This window comes from Propithecus coquereli, unplaced genomic scaffold (genome assembly GCF_000956105.1).
Source record: "Propithecus coquereli isolate 6110/MARCELLA unplaced genomic scaffold, Pcoq_1.0 Scaffold18, whole genome shotgun sequence".
Classification (NCBI taxonomy): Eukaryota; Metazoa; Chordata; class Mammalia; order Primates; family Indriidae; genus Propithecus; species Propithecus coquereli.
Window position 1 is genome coordinate 7,286,798 of NW_012142745.1, and position 12,468 is coordinate 7,299,265.

The 12,468-nt window shown below is 36.1% G+C and overlaps 1 protein-coding gene across 1 annotated transcript in view; it reads left to right on the forward strand.

Moving 5' to 3' along the window:
- The first annotated feature begins 7,880 nt into the window (after positions 1-7,880).
- NYAP2 (neuronal tyrosine-phosphorylated phosphoinositide-3-kinase adaptor 2) overlaps positions 7,881-12,468 on the forward strand; it is a 277,315-nt gene continuing 272,727 nt past the window's right edge. The window contains exon 1 of the mRNA XM_012642508.1: positions 7,881-8,455. The gene's annotated coding sequence lies outside the window, so the exon portion shown is untranslated. The remainder of the gene's footprint in view (positions 8,456-12,468) is intronic.

Below are 12,468 nucleotides of genomic sequence, written 5' to 3' on the forward strand. Positions count from 1 at the left end.
CTGTGTATGTGTTTACCATTACTGTTGTTATCAGGAATATTATGCTTATGCATGAGTGCTATTATATGTACACACATGTGCTATAATGTGTTCTTTCTTAGGTAATTCAGTTATTCAGCACCTTCTATACACGACACTGATCTATGTACTGGGCTGCAAAGAGGAACAATCACCTGCAAAATACCTGTTCTCATGGGGTTTGCTTCTCAGTAAGGACAAACTAACAAAATTAAAATGGAAGTGAAAATATATCCTATATTTGTGTGTGTGTATATGTATGTGTAAACAAGATGATATCAAATGGTGATAAGTATTTGCAAAGAAAAAATCAGGAGAAGGAAATAATGAATGCCTGAGTTGGCTTTCTATTTTAGACTGAAGGACTGGGAAGAAATATGGATAGAGAAGGGATAGAGGGCCAGGCCTGCGATCAGGAGTGTTCCTACATTTGGAACTTAAATGGAGGGGAAAGTCAGCAAGAGATAAAAGGAAAAAGAAGTCATTATAATGACAAGGAAAAACAGAATACAATGTCATGGCAGATTATATAAAATAGTATTTTAAGTGGAATAATGAAGGAAGTTAAATGGCCTCCCATGAACTAATGGCTAACTTGGCAAAGGCATACTTAATATCGGTTATCTTTCCAAGCACTGCTTCTTACTACTATTATAAACAGATCAGCTAACATTTATTGATACTTATTAAATGCTAGACACAGTTTTTACTTGGACTTTTACATGGAATAACTAATTTAATCTTTGTAATTAATTTATAAATTTGTGCTATTATTATTGTCATTTTTCAGATCAATTTTCAGAGGCAGGGAGAAGTTACGTGTGTCTTACCCATTGTCACGCAGTTAGTGTTAGAGTAAGCAGTACAACAGCCAGGAGTTTCTTCCCAGAACTAGTACTCTTGGTCTACTTAGAGAAGCTGCATTCACGTAAATGGATATAGATCTATGTCATAATTTAATAGTCGCATAACTTATTTTTCAATCTGTCGTTGGACAAGTAGGAAGGTTTTGAATTTTTGCTCTTCCAAGGTGTGGGTAGCCTCAGACACATAGTTTGACGGATTTATCATGTTGTTAAAGTAGAATTATTATTTCAAAGACTGTGAACACTAAAAAAATTGAAACATTATCATATTTCCCAATAGTTTTGTTGCACACATTTACACAACTATCCATTTCTCCAAGTGTGTGCTAGCATGGGCTATTACGGAAAATTAAAATCCATTGGTGATTTAATTTGAATTTTATTACTACCAAGGTTAAACATATTTTTTGTAGTTATTTGCCATTTCAATTTTTTATTTATAATTGACTCATTTTTGTACCTTGAACTTGCTTGGTACTGTGATATTTATTTCTTGCTTAATTATAAGAATTTTCCTTTTTAAAAAATGATGTAAAATATATAACTGCTAACTTTATTTATAAAATTTTCCCATTTAAATGTTGTGCATTTTTATGTATTCAATTTTATTGGTTGGTTTTTATTTAATTTATTCTACCTTTGATGTTATCTTTAGATGGGTCATCTCTATTCCAAGATTATGTTATAGTATCTTTCAGTAAATGAATGTTTTTTATCTATAAATATTTCAAAAGTCTAGAGCTGCATTGGTCAATATGGTAGCCACTATCCGCATGTACATTTTAAATTTAAATTAATTAAAATAAAATGAAGTTTAAACTTTAGTTCCTCAATTGCACTAACCACAGTTCAAGTACTTCACAGCCATGTGTAGCTAGTCACTATAAATACATATTTATATTTTTAGTGGTAGGGTCTCCTTATGTTGCCCAGGCAGGCCTTGAACCCCTGGGCTCAAATGATCCTCCCATTTCAGCCTCTTGAATAGCTGGACTACAAGCATGTGCCACTGCATCAGCTCATGGCTATTATTTTTCACAGTACAGATATACAGTGTTTCCATCATCATAGAAATGTATTTTGGACAGTTCTTCTAAAACGTTAATAGGTACCCCAATCACCCAGGCATATGTTAAAATGCAGATTCTGACTCAGACAATGTTATGGGCTACATGTTTTTGCCCTTCCCCAATGTAATGTTGAAACCCTAACCCCCAATGTAATGATATTTGGAGATGGGGCCTTTCGGGGGTGATTAGGTCATGAGGGTGCAGTTCACATGATGAGATTAGTGTCCTTATGAAAAAAGACACAAGAGCCCTTGCTTCTCTCCTCTCTCTCTCTCTTCTTCTCTGTGTCATGTGAGGAAACCAGGAAGAGGCCTTCACCAGAACCCAAGCATGCTGGCATCCTGATCACAGAGTTACAGCCTCCAGAAGTGCGATAACTAAATTTCTGTTGTTTAAGCCACTCAGTTTATGATATTTTGTTATAGCAGCCTGAACTGACCAAGACAGACAGTCTGGGGAGGGACCAGAATGTGTGCATATTTAACAACCCCCCAGATGAGGCTGATGCTTTAGGTTCTTGGACCACACTTTGAGTTGCAAGTGTGTACATTTATTTTTATGTAAGGAACTGTGAAAATCCTTTATATGTGTAGGTATACATTTCTCTGTTCATTTAATTTTATTACTTATTGATAGGCAATGGAATATTTATCATATGCTAAGTGCCCATGGCTGTATATGTTTTTCCTGCACTTTCTAACTTCTTTTATTGATTCACAATTTCTGTGCTATACTATTAATATAATAAAATCAATGTAGGTTTGCAAGATGTTTTAATATTTAGTCAAGAACATATCTGCCAATAGATTTTTCAAGTTCCACCACGCATCAATTTTATTTAATTTGGAATTACATTCACTCTAGTGAATTTAGTAAGAAGTAATCATTTAGAAAATTGATTCTTTCTATTCCAGAAGAAGGAATTCCTCTACTTCCCTATATCTTTTTATGTCTCTGTTATGGAGTGAATATTTGTGTTCCTCTAAAATTCATATGTTGAAGCCTTAATCCCCAATGTGATGGTATTTGGAGGTAAAGCCTTTGGGAGAAAATCAAGTTTAGATGAGGTCAAGAGAATGGGGCCCCCATGATGGGATTAATGTATTTATAAAAAGAGGAAAAGAGACCAGATCTCTGTCTTTCTCTCTTTCTCTCTCCTCACCCCTCATTGTGAGGACATAGCCGAAAGGCACTCTTTGCAAGCCAGAAAAAGGGCCATTATCAGGAACCAAATCTGCTGGCACCTTGAACTTGGACTTCCCAAACTCCAGAGCTGTGAAAAATAAATTTCTGTGGTTTAAGGCACCCAGTATATTGTATTTTGTTATAGAAGCCTGAGCTGCCTAAATTTTTAGTATCTCGGAAGAATTTTACTGTTTTCTCTAAATATGATCCTCACATTTGTGTATTCATTTGGTCTTCCTATGAAATTATCTCATTTCTGATCCATTTCAAATTGGTTATTTTGGATTCTTCAGATAGAAAAACTATGGAGTCCATTTAGAAAGATATTTGGGTTTTAGTTTGGTTATTTCTATGTTTAAATTTTCATTTATACTTTCATTTTAAAAAAGATAATTTCATGTTGATTATATGGGTAACTTTTTTGCCTTAAGTTGATATCTGGAGTCGTGCATTCATTCAACAAATCCCTACTGCTGGCTAGACACAAATCAATATGCAGGGGCCAGGGGAATAGAAAGGAAGATTTCCATTCCTTTAGGAGTCTCAGACAAGCACATGTGAAGAATGAAATAGGCATGTTTAGCAGAGTAGAAAAAAAAATCTCATGACTTTTTAAAATCATTTATTGGGCATTTCATAACACTGAGAACAAGCAATCCAGTTTTATTGTGGTAGGACAAGCTGCCAGGGTAAAATAGATCTGATCTTTGAAACTTGAGTAGGTATTATCCATTCAAAGAAGAGAGATGGTTTGTTGAAGTGGTGGTGTTTGCTTCTTTAGATCATGTAGATACTTTTTTAGCAATATTTTTATAGTTTTTAGTGTAGAGATAAATACATTTATGATATTTCTGAAATCTTCACTAGAAAATATGTGCTGGACAAAACAAAGGAGGGATGTCTAGATCTATTCATAAGTTTCTTGCCATGGGAATATTCCATTTATTGCCAGATTGCTCCTTTGACACTATACATGTAGTTTTTGTGTGTATTATTAGAACATAAATCTTTTACTTTTTTTTTTTTGTTTTTAGTTACTGACTATTCCGGATTTTGGAGCACCCACATTGCCATCTGCTGCTCCACGACCCCTAAGTCATATATGTGTGACTTCCATTGACATCCATGTTGTTACGGGCGAAAATCATGAGTAACATATGGTTCTCATTCTACCAAGACTTTCATTTCATACTGTTACCAGAATGCTTAGAAATCCTGATTGGATGGGAAGGAGATTAGCATTTTCCCTAGTGGAATAATTTCATTGTAACAGAGGGGTCACCTCCCTAAGCTAAATGCGGAAAGAATAATAGAAAGATTATAGATCACGGAAAAAACTAGAAAGGCTTTGTTATAAATTATGGCATGACTTCAGAGAGTACATCTTCATGGATTTGAATAAACCCTTTAAAATTTAGGTAACTAGATTGCTCTATTTCAATTCTCACTTTTCTCATTTACATCACTTTTATACAGAAAGCACTCCCCACCATCTGGCTGATGTATAGAATAAGAAGCATTTTCAGGGCTGTGACTCTCTTTGTCTATCCTGAGTTCTCTGAAGGGACCTATTCAACCCCAAAAGCATCAAACTTTGTCAGTCAGTATGGTATAACAGAAAGAGCCAAACCCTACCCTGACTTAATAACTTTTAAAGGAAATACCAAGTCATGAGGCATCTTAATGACTGCTTTCCTAGTAACATCAAAAATGTCTATGTATTTGATAAAGATAAATAAACCAACACATAACTATAATTTGAGCTTCTATGATCTCTCTATACTTTTATTCTTAACATGAGGATGTTCAACTTTAATGTTGTTCAATGCATTTTTCTCTGGATAGCATTAAAATGAGTAGAAGTGAGTTCTGCATTTGGTTCTAAGATTTTTAAAATGAGTGAAGATCCTTTTCTGTTCTATTTAGTAAGACCTAAATAAATAGTTCTGGAGCCCTTCTTAGCACCAATCCCCAAAGGTGCCATAAACTCTTAAACACTAATATGTTTCCAGAGAAGAAATTGCCCAATCATCAGACACTGACATCTAGAAAAGGAAAGTGTGGGACTGAGAATATGGGGTTGGTAGAATGTGGTGGTTCCCAAGCCCATGCCCTTGTGATAGGAGGGGAATAAAAAAGAAAAAGAAAATAAAGGAAAGAAGAAATGGAGGAAGACAGGAAAGCAGGAAGGAAGAGCAATACTATATATTTTCCTAGTTGAAAATATTAAATTTAAAGGACCACTCATTAATATAAATATGCTCTCCCCATTCTTTTAAGATAAAAATCCCTTTTATTTTTTCATTTTTTTGTTGTTTAAAAGATGGAAGATTTTTTTTTTTATTTTTTACACTCAGCAACTATATGTCAGCCTCTCCTCACATTATTTGAATTATTCTGGTGCATAAAATCAAGGGGACTGACAACTGGTATGTTGGCCAAAGATGAGGAAACCTGCAGTCAGCACAGTGACCTTGAGTCTTAATCCTAATAAGCCAATGAGTGTGAGGCTGGAAACAATCAGTTTACTCATCTGGGTATTATTTCTCTCATATGCAGAAATGGGCTTCACTGTAGAGCTTATTCAAGCTCTCTAGTTCAGAATATAACCACTCCAACTGGCAAAATCGTCAATCATGATGAAGTATTTCCATTTCCTAAAATATTTGTCATATAATTTTTCTATAAAGAATCTTTTACACCTTTAGTCACATGCTGAAAGACAACTTCTATGAGAACTCTTCTCTACCCAAAATAGTGATACATAAGTAAACCTCTTAATCGCAGTGTGGTGGCTGATGCTCGTTTGTGAGTGATACTTGAGGCACTTTTCTGCAATGTGCTAAGTCTGTCATAAGACAGACAGAAAAAGAAAGAAAAGGAAGGGGGGGAAGAGGGAAGGAGAAGGGGAGGATTGGTGTCTGGGAAGAGAGAGAGAGAGAATGAAAGAGAGACAGAGATGTGGCCTCTTCTCTGTCTCAATCCCATCCTTCTTTTCCTCTATCTAATCTTGCAAAGTGGTTCTTAACACTAAACAAATATGCTGTTACAATTAAAAGGCAGATGCACAAAGATCAAGAAATAAGTGATAAGCTTTAGGAATGCACTTTAGAACATGTGAAATTGAAGGTCCTTATAGCAATGTAATGTGTTGATTTTATTCCCCACCTCCTACAAGTTAAGGAAACAAACTCTGAGAAAATCATAGCAAAGTCCCAGATGGAATTTAAGAATTAGGAAGGTGAACTTAAGTTTATTTTTACAGTCTGTTGATGCATAAAAAATTACTTTACGTTCAGAAAACACTTTCCTAAGAAATTAGTTATGAATCTCCAGGTTTAGGATAACCCTTGGGAAAATCAGCTTGCAAATCAAAATCATTTATGATAAAAAGTATTAAAAAGAGTGTGATGGGAAAAAATCTATAGGTCACTATCAAATAATAAATACATTTTCCCTCCAAAATTGATATTTTAGCCCAAATGAAGTAGAAACTTACTGTGTATTGTTACTTATACCGTAGTACAAACTTAACGCATTAAAACACCTACATTTTACTTTTTAATCTGAGGAAAAGCAGATTAGATAAAAACTTTGGACTTTATAGACACACACATACATAAGTTGTGGCGTATAACATGATGTATACGTTTATATTTAGTAGGATATTAAGAACAGAATGAGGAGAGTCCTTAGGAAATGTAAGAAATAAAATGACTTTAAATAATTTCAAGAGTGAGTCCATAGGAATTAATGACATATGTGCCTTAATTATTTTATGTCTTATTTTAGTTAAAAAAAATAACAAGCAGTCTGAGTAAGACCTTTGTTCCACACACGTGTACACTGTGCATGCTCTTCCTAAGTGGGCTAGTTTTGTTCTCCTGCCATGGGAGCAGGTGGCACGAAGCTGTTTTGATGAGGTTAAAAGGCTCCTCCCCTCGTTCCCCAAGCAGCAGCCTGAAGTACGTCAGCAGTAATTGTGTGCATGGTGCACGGCTCGGCTGTGCAGGGAGGGTGGAGGCAAAATTGATATCAAATAAGGGTATCAAACTGAGATCTAGATGTTCCATTTAAGTTGCTGCTCATTTTCATTAGCCACGCCAGGGGTGAAAAGCTTGTAACTTAAACATTCTCTTTAGTAAGAACATTTATTTTTGATGGATTTATATTTTTCTTCTCCATAAAGACTGAATTAGTGCTATAGCGAATATAAATGAAAGGGTTTCTTTACCCTCTTTTCATTTTATTATTTACTAATCAGACTTCAGCTCAGTTAGATAAAGGAGAGAGGTTCTGTTGCCTAGATGAGAGGCCTTTAATGAGGATGGGAGCCCCAGGGAGCCGAAATCCAAAGTAGAACGATGCTGCTTTCCGGTTTCTTGTCATTTCTTCAGTTGCGTCTTCTCTCTTTTCCAAAGGCCCTAGTGAGCAGGAACTATCCAAGGTGCTAGAATGCTGGCAGCCTTGCCGTTCAATGCAGACGGATTGCAGAAACAGAGAAGAAAGATTACTGCTTATTTCAGAAGGTAGGTTCTTTGTTTCAGAATCCCTGATTAATCAGCAGCAGCATCAACAGACTAAGGCAGCTGGAGAGGAGAGAGAGAAGCTGGAAGGGAGGGAGTCAGGGGCAGGGAGGGAGGGAGGGAGTGGAGAGAGAGAGAGAATGAGAGAGAGAGCTGGTTGTCACGGGGGAGGGACGATGCCACAAGCTAGGCTGCTCCAAACCTTCTGTATGTAAGTGGCAATGAGAAAGAGCATCTTTTTGGCTGAAAGGAGACATTTAGAAAAGATGATTCTGATTTTCTGTTTTCATTTATTTTTGTCTTCACAGAATATAGCCAAATGAGGTACCTTAGCCAGTCTGGTGATTGCTTCGGGTCTTGTAATCATCTGTGTAGCAAAGTGGGTAAAATCATTCAATTTCTTCCCTGCTGGACCTGGAAGGAGAGGGGCTGTGTGCTCATCCCCACCCATTAGCTATGCCCTGTTTTCTCTGAATGTCGATTTAAGGAACAAGCACCTGTCTTCTGCCAGTGCATCTTCCTACCAAACTTTAAAGACAATTTTACCTGATAGGAAGGACATCGGGAATGCTCTGATCTAGTGATGAAGAATCTGGGAGTCGACACTTTTCCCATCCAGATACAATGCACTTTAATTGAAGAAAAACTGAGCTGAACTACAAGTCTATTTCTTATGGTGCTGGATTACTCCTACAGAACTGCCCTGAGATCAGCCGTGAGAGAGGGCTCTGACAGACACAAGTCACCTTCTGATTATTGCACTTAGCTCTCCCTGGGGACTTAAATTTTGGTATGTATCTCGTTTTTCACATTCTCTAAGCATGCTAATTGAATCCAGCACTGCATAGATCAAGCAATCTGGTTATGAAATGGAATGGATTTTAGTTAGAGATACTTAATGCTGAAGTTTGCATGCCTTATTAGGTGGAGCAGAAATAAAGCCACAGCGAAGGCATCCAGGGTTTTCGTGAGCCTCGGGCTATTTTTACTCCCTTACCCACTTAGTTGCATTACCATGGAAATGGTTAAACTAGATTTTCATTAGTAAAATAAGCCATGTTGAATTATTAAAAGCATTGAAAATATTTTCCAGGGTATTAATTGGCATTCAAGTTGTGCATGCTAGCTATTTACCCACTATTCCATACCATAAATATTTTACAACAGTCTCTTAGCACATTTGTGTCAGCAGTGAAAGCCTGATTTTGCATTCTCAGAAAAAAAAAAAAGACACACTACCTTTCAAAATCTCAAACTACCAGGCATACACCAAAGCTGAAACTGCTTCTTTCTGACTGATTAGACATAAACCTCTTTGAGAAACATATTTTAATGCCACTCAATAGCAGGAAGATTTCATTACTCTCATCACAATAAATATTTTCTATAGAACTTTAGGTAGACTTGTTTTACTTGGGACATGCACTTACGTTGTTGGGGTGCCCACAAAATTTTATTCTAATTTTTCCAACTACCCAGCAATATTTTAAATAAAAGAAAGGTAGATATTCCGTATCCAAAAGAACTATTATATGAAATAATATTGTTCATTCTCATTAGGAAATCCTAAAGTTGTTTTGGTACCATAGAACTGGATTTCTCCCCCTAAATATAGGGGGAAAAATGAAATTCAAATGAAAAGGTTACATGATGCAGTTTTGGTCATTTTAACATTCATGTATTTATAACCAAGTAGCATGGAATAATAAATGTAAAGAAGGAGTGAAAATTAACTCCCTTCTTAATTTTTCACATTTTAGACACTGTTCCAATTTATTTTACGTATTTTCAAGTGCTAATTACACAAATGAAAGAGAAAAACGTGAGCCACAAATGCAGACGTTATTGTGTTTTTCTGTAGAAAGTGCAATATATGTTAGCCAACTCGGCAAAGAAGGGGACTGTGTGAAGGACATTGACAGTTGAGAAAATTAGTGAAAACAGACCTGAGAAAAATATTACAACTTCACAAGGGACTATAGAGAAGCCCAGAGACTTGAAGTATCTGTAAAGTTTAGAAGAAAAGATAGTGTAAAAATCCTAGAGACGAGAAGGTTAGCTATTGTTTAAAAAATAAATAAATCATAGACTCGCAATTCAATTAGATGGTTTCTATTGTAGCTCCAGTCAGCAATTTATTAAACGGACTACATCTATTTTGCAAATACTGCCTTGTAAGCGTCTGGAACCATTTGGCCCAAGGCTCCAAAAAGTACCTCAGCCACTGGCATTTTGCATGAGTCTCTAACATTAATGGAAATGTACAATCTCTTTAGACCGTGGGCAAATGGCACCATGGCAACCTGGAAGTTGGGGGTCGATATCGGGTTTACCATGTTACCACATTAACAGGATCTGTGCGCATTTTACCCATTTTGAGAAGAAAGATAGTGGAGAAAAACTCACTGCAAAGTAATCTGCTTTCTGAGAAAAAAGCAATCAGTGTCTTTGTAGTCACTTCAGTAAGCTTTTTTGGTTGTAACTTCAACATTTCCCATTTTGGAGAGAACAGCTGCATTTTGATGACACTGAGAGTGATAAAATGAGTGTGACCATTTGTGGGGCTGGGGGTAGGATTTCGAGCATAATCAAAGTGAAATCATAAGACTAATGTTTGACAAATTATTTTATCAGAAAAATTTTGATGTGATTTACATGTGTTATAGGTTATAACCAGTCTATCCAGTCTCTTGATTTGGTCCTAAGTGAAGTCAGCAAATGCAGATATTAATTTGCATACATATTTTACATATGTATATGAAGCCTGATTATTTAAATACTTACATTTTCATACACAATGTGTTTTCAAATTGGCCTGAGTACATGCAAAAATTGTAAAAGATCTTTTCCTCCAGCTGAACAACAACAACAACAACAACAACAAAAAGTCAAAACTGCCTTGGGAAAGTTTTATTGGATCAATACTACTGGGAAAAATAGGACTCTCTATCTCAGAGAAGATGCAATGATTGGAGTGGGGGCGAAAGTCAAATTTCAATAAGTCAAATTCTAATAACTTACAGCCTTGAGACAGGTGTGGTTTGGAAACCTCAGAAATATATAAAGGGTGGAGACTAGAAAACTTTCCCATCTGCAATAAAATGAAAACATGAATGTGAAGCATAGTGAAGGTAAAACGTCTAGGCTTTCATCAGGAAATCTCTTCCCTTGTATGTTTTGTGTTCTTCCTGCTTCTCACAAATAGCATTGTAATAATAGCACCAAATAAACTTTACCCTTATTCTAGTCATAAGATTATCTTGTAGGATTAACTGCGGCCTAAAATTAAGGAAGCTTCTTATGGAACTTCAAGTATTAGGGAGCAATTCTCTCCCAAATCAGAGCTTTTTCTTTCTTTGCCATTCAGTATATGTGGCAAAAATCCAGATTAAGGGAGTTGTCACAACTTTACATTTACAAAATCAAAGTTTCAGATGGAAAACAGCTCCATTTTGGAAATTCTGGGTAAACACTTTATGAAAAGAAAAAAGGACTGGTGCCAGTTAGGGCTAGTGGACTAACTTACTCAGCTGACACTAGTGCCCAGAACTGTGCTTTTGGTAAATGGAGGTAAATGATCCATTGGGAGGCTTTGCCTGACAAGTTAGTGTACATGCCCACCTGAGCTGGTCCTTGTGGAGCTACACTGGTTGATATCACAATGCATGAAATTGCACTTATGGAGGAATTTGTTCTGAATTTTAAGCAAAGGGAAGAGAAATGCTTAAACATGTATGAGAAGGAAGCTGGCATGCTTAATATTTATCTGACACTTTATACAGCTTTTGTCCAACAACAACCTATAATGAATTAAAATTCCTCTGGGGAACTCAATCTTGGCATTACATGGTACCACATTAAATACACTCTGGTAAATTCAGATCACATATAATGGATACCTTAATTTACAAAGGGAATAACATACAGAAATGTATGATCTTAAATTCTTTTGCATACAGACATTTCTCAAAATTGATGCCCACTTTATTAGCTTTAATACTAAGGATCACGTAGTGTCTTAGCTTCTTGGGTTCCCTAGATGGAAGCACTAGCTACAGAAAAAGAAAAAAGGAAGTGAATTTTCATTTTTTTATGTTTCTGTACATTTCATTTGGACATCCTATACTTCGTTTATGCCCTGCATGCATAGGTAATGGATGGTTTTATTTCGATGGAAAGAATTGTAAAGAAATGTTACTTTCAGCTCCAGGTTCAGCATTGGTAAGGTGCAGTGATGGCTTTGCACAAAAGAAAATAAGAAAATGATTAACTCAATGAAAAGTTAAATACTTAGCGTTTTCAATGTAGTAAGAATTCCACCCATTTAAAGTGTTGCATCTTAGCTGGGTCGAGTGAAATTTCAAATTTAGAAAGTGTCATAAGGATGTATAAAGTGATCTTTGTGAAGGGTGTGGTCAACAGGATATAAGTAACGAAGTGGAAGAATAAAATAAAGCTGAACAGTTAGCCATACGGTTGTATTTAAGTAGTTTTATTAGATTGGCTACAATTCTAGATAAAGTAATCTAAAAATTAAACAAAATGAGTCTTTCATGAATATAGAACACAGCAGTGGAGAAAAGGCATGACGTGAGGATGTGCAGGTATCTGTGGCTTGTATGGGGATTCTGATGTCTGTCATTGTAGGTGCTTTCCCAGGAGAGTCCCTGGCTCAAATTTTAAATGTTGGCCACAAATTCCAAAACACACACACACACACACACACACACACAGACACACATACACACACACACACACACACACACACAGTCTGCACTATTTGGATCAATACTGTGTCTGCAC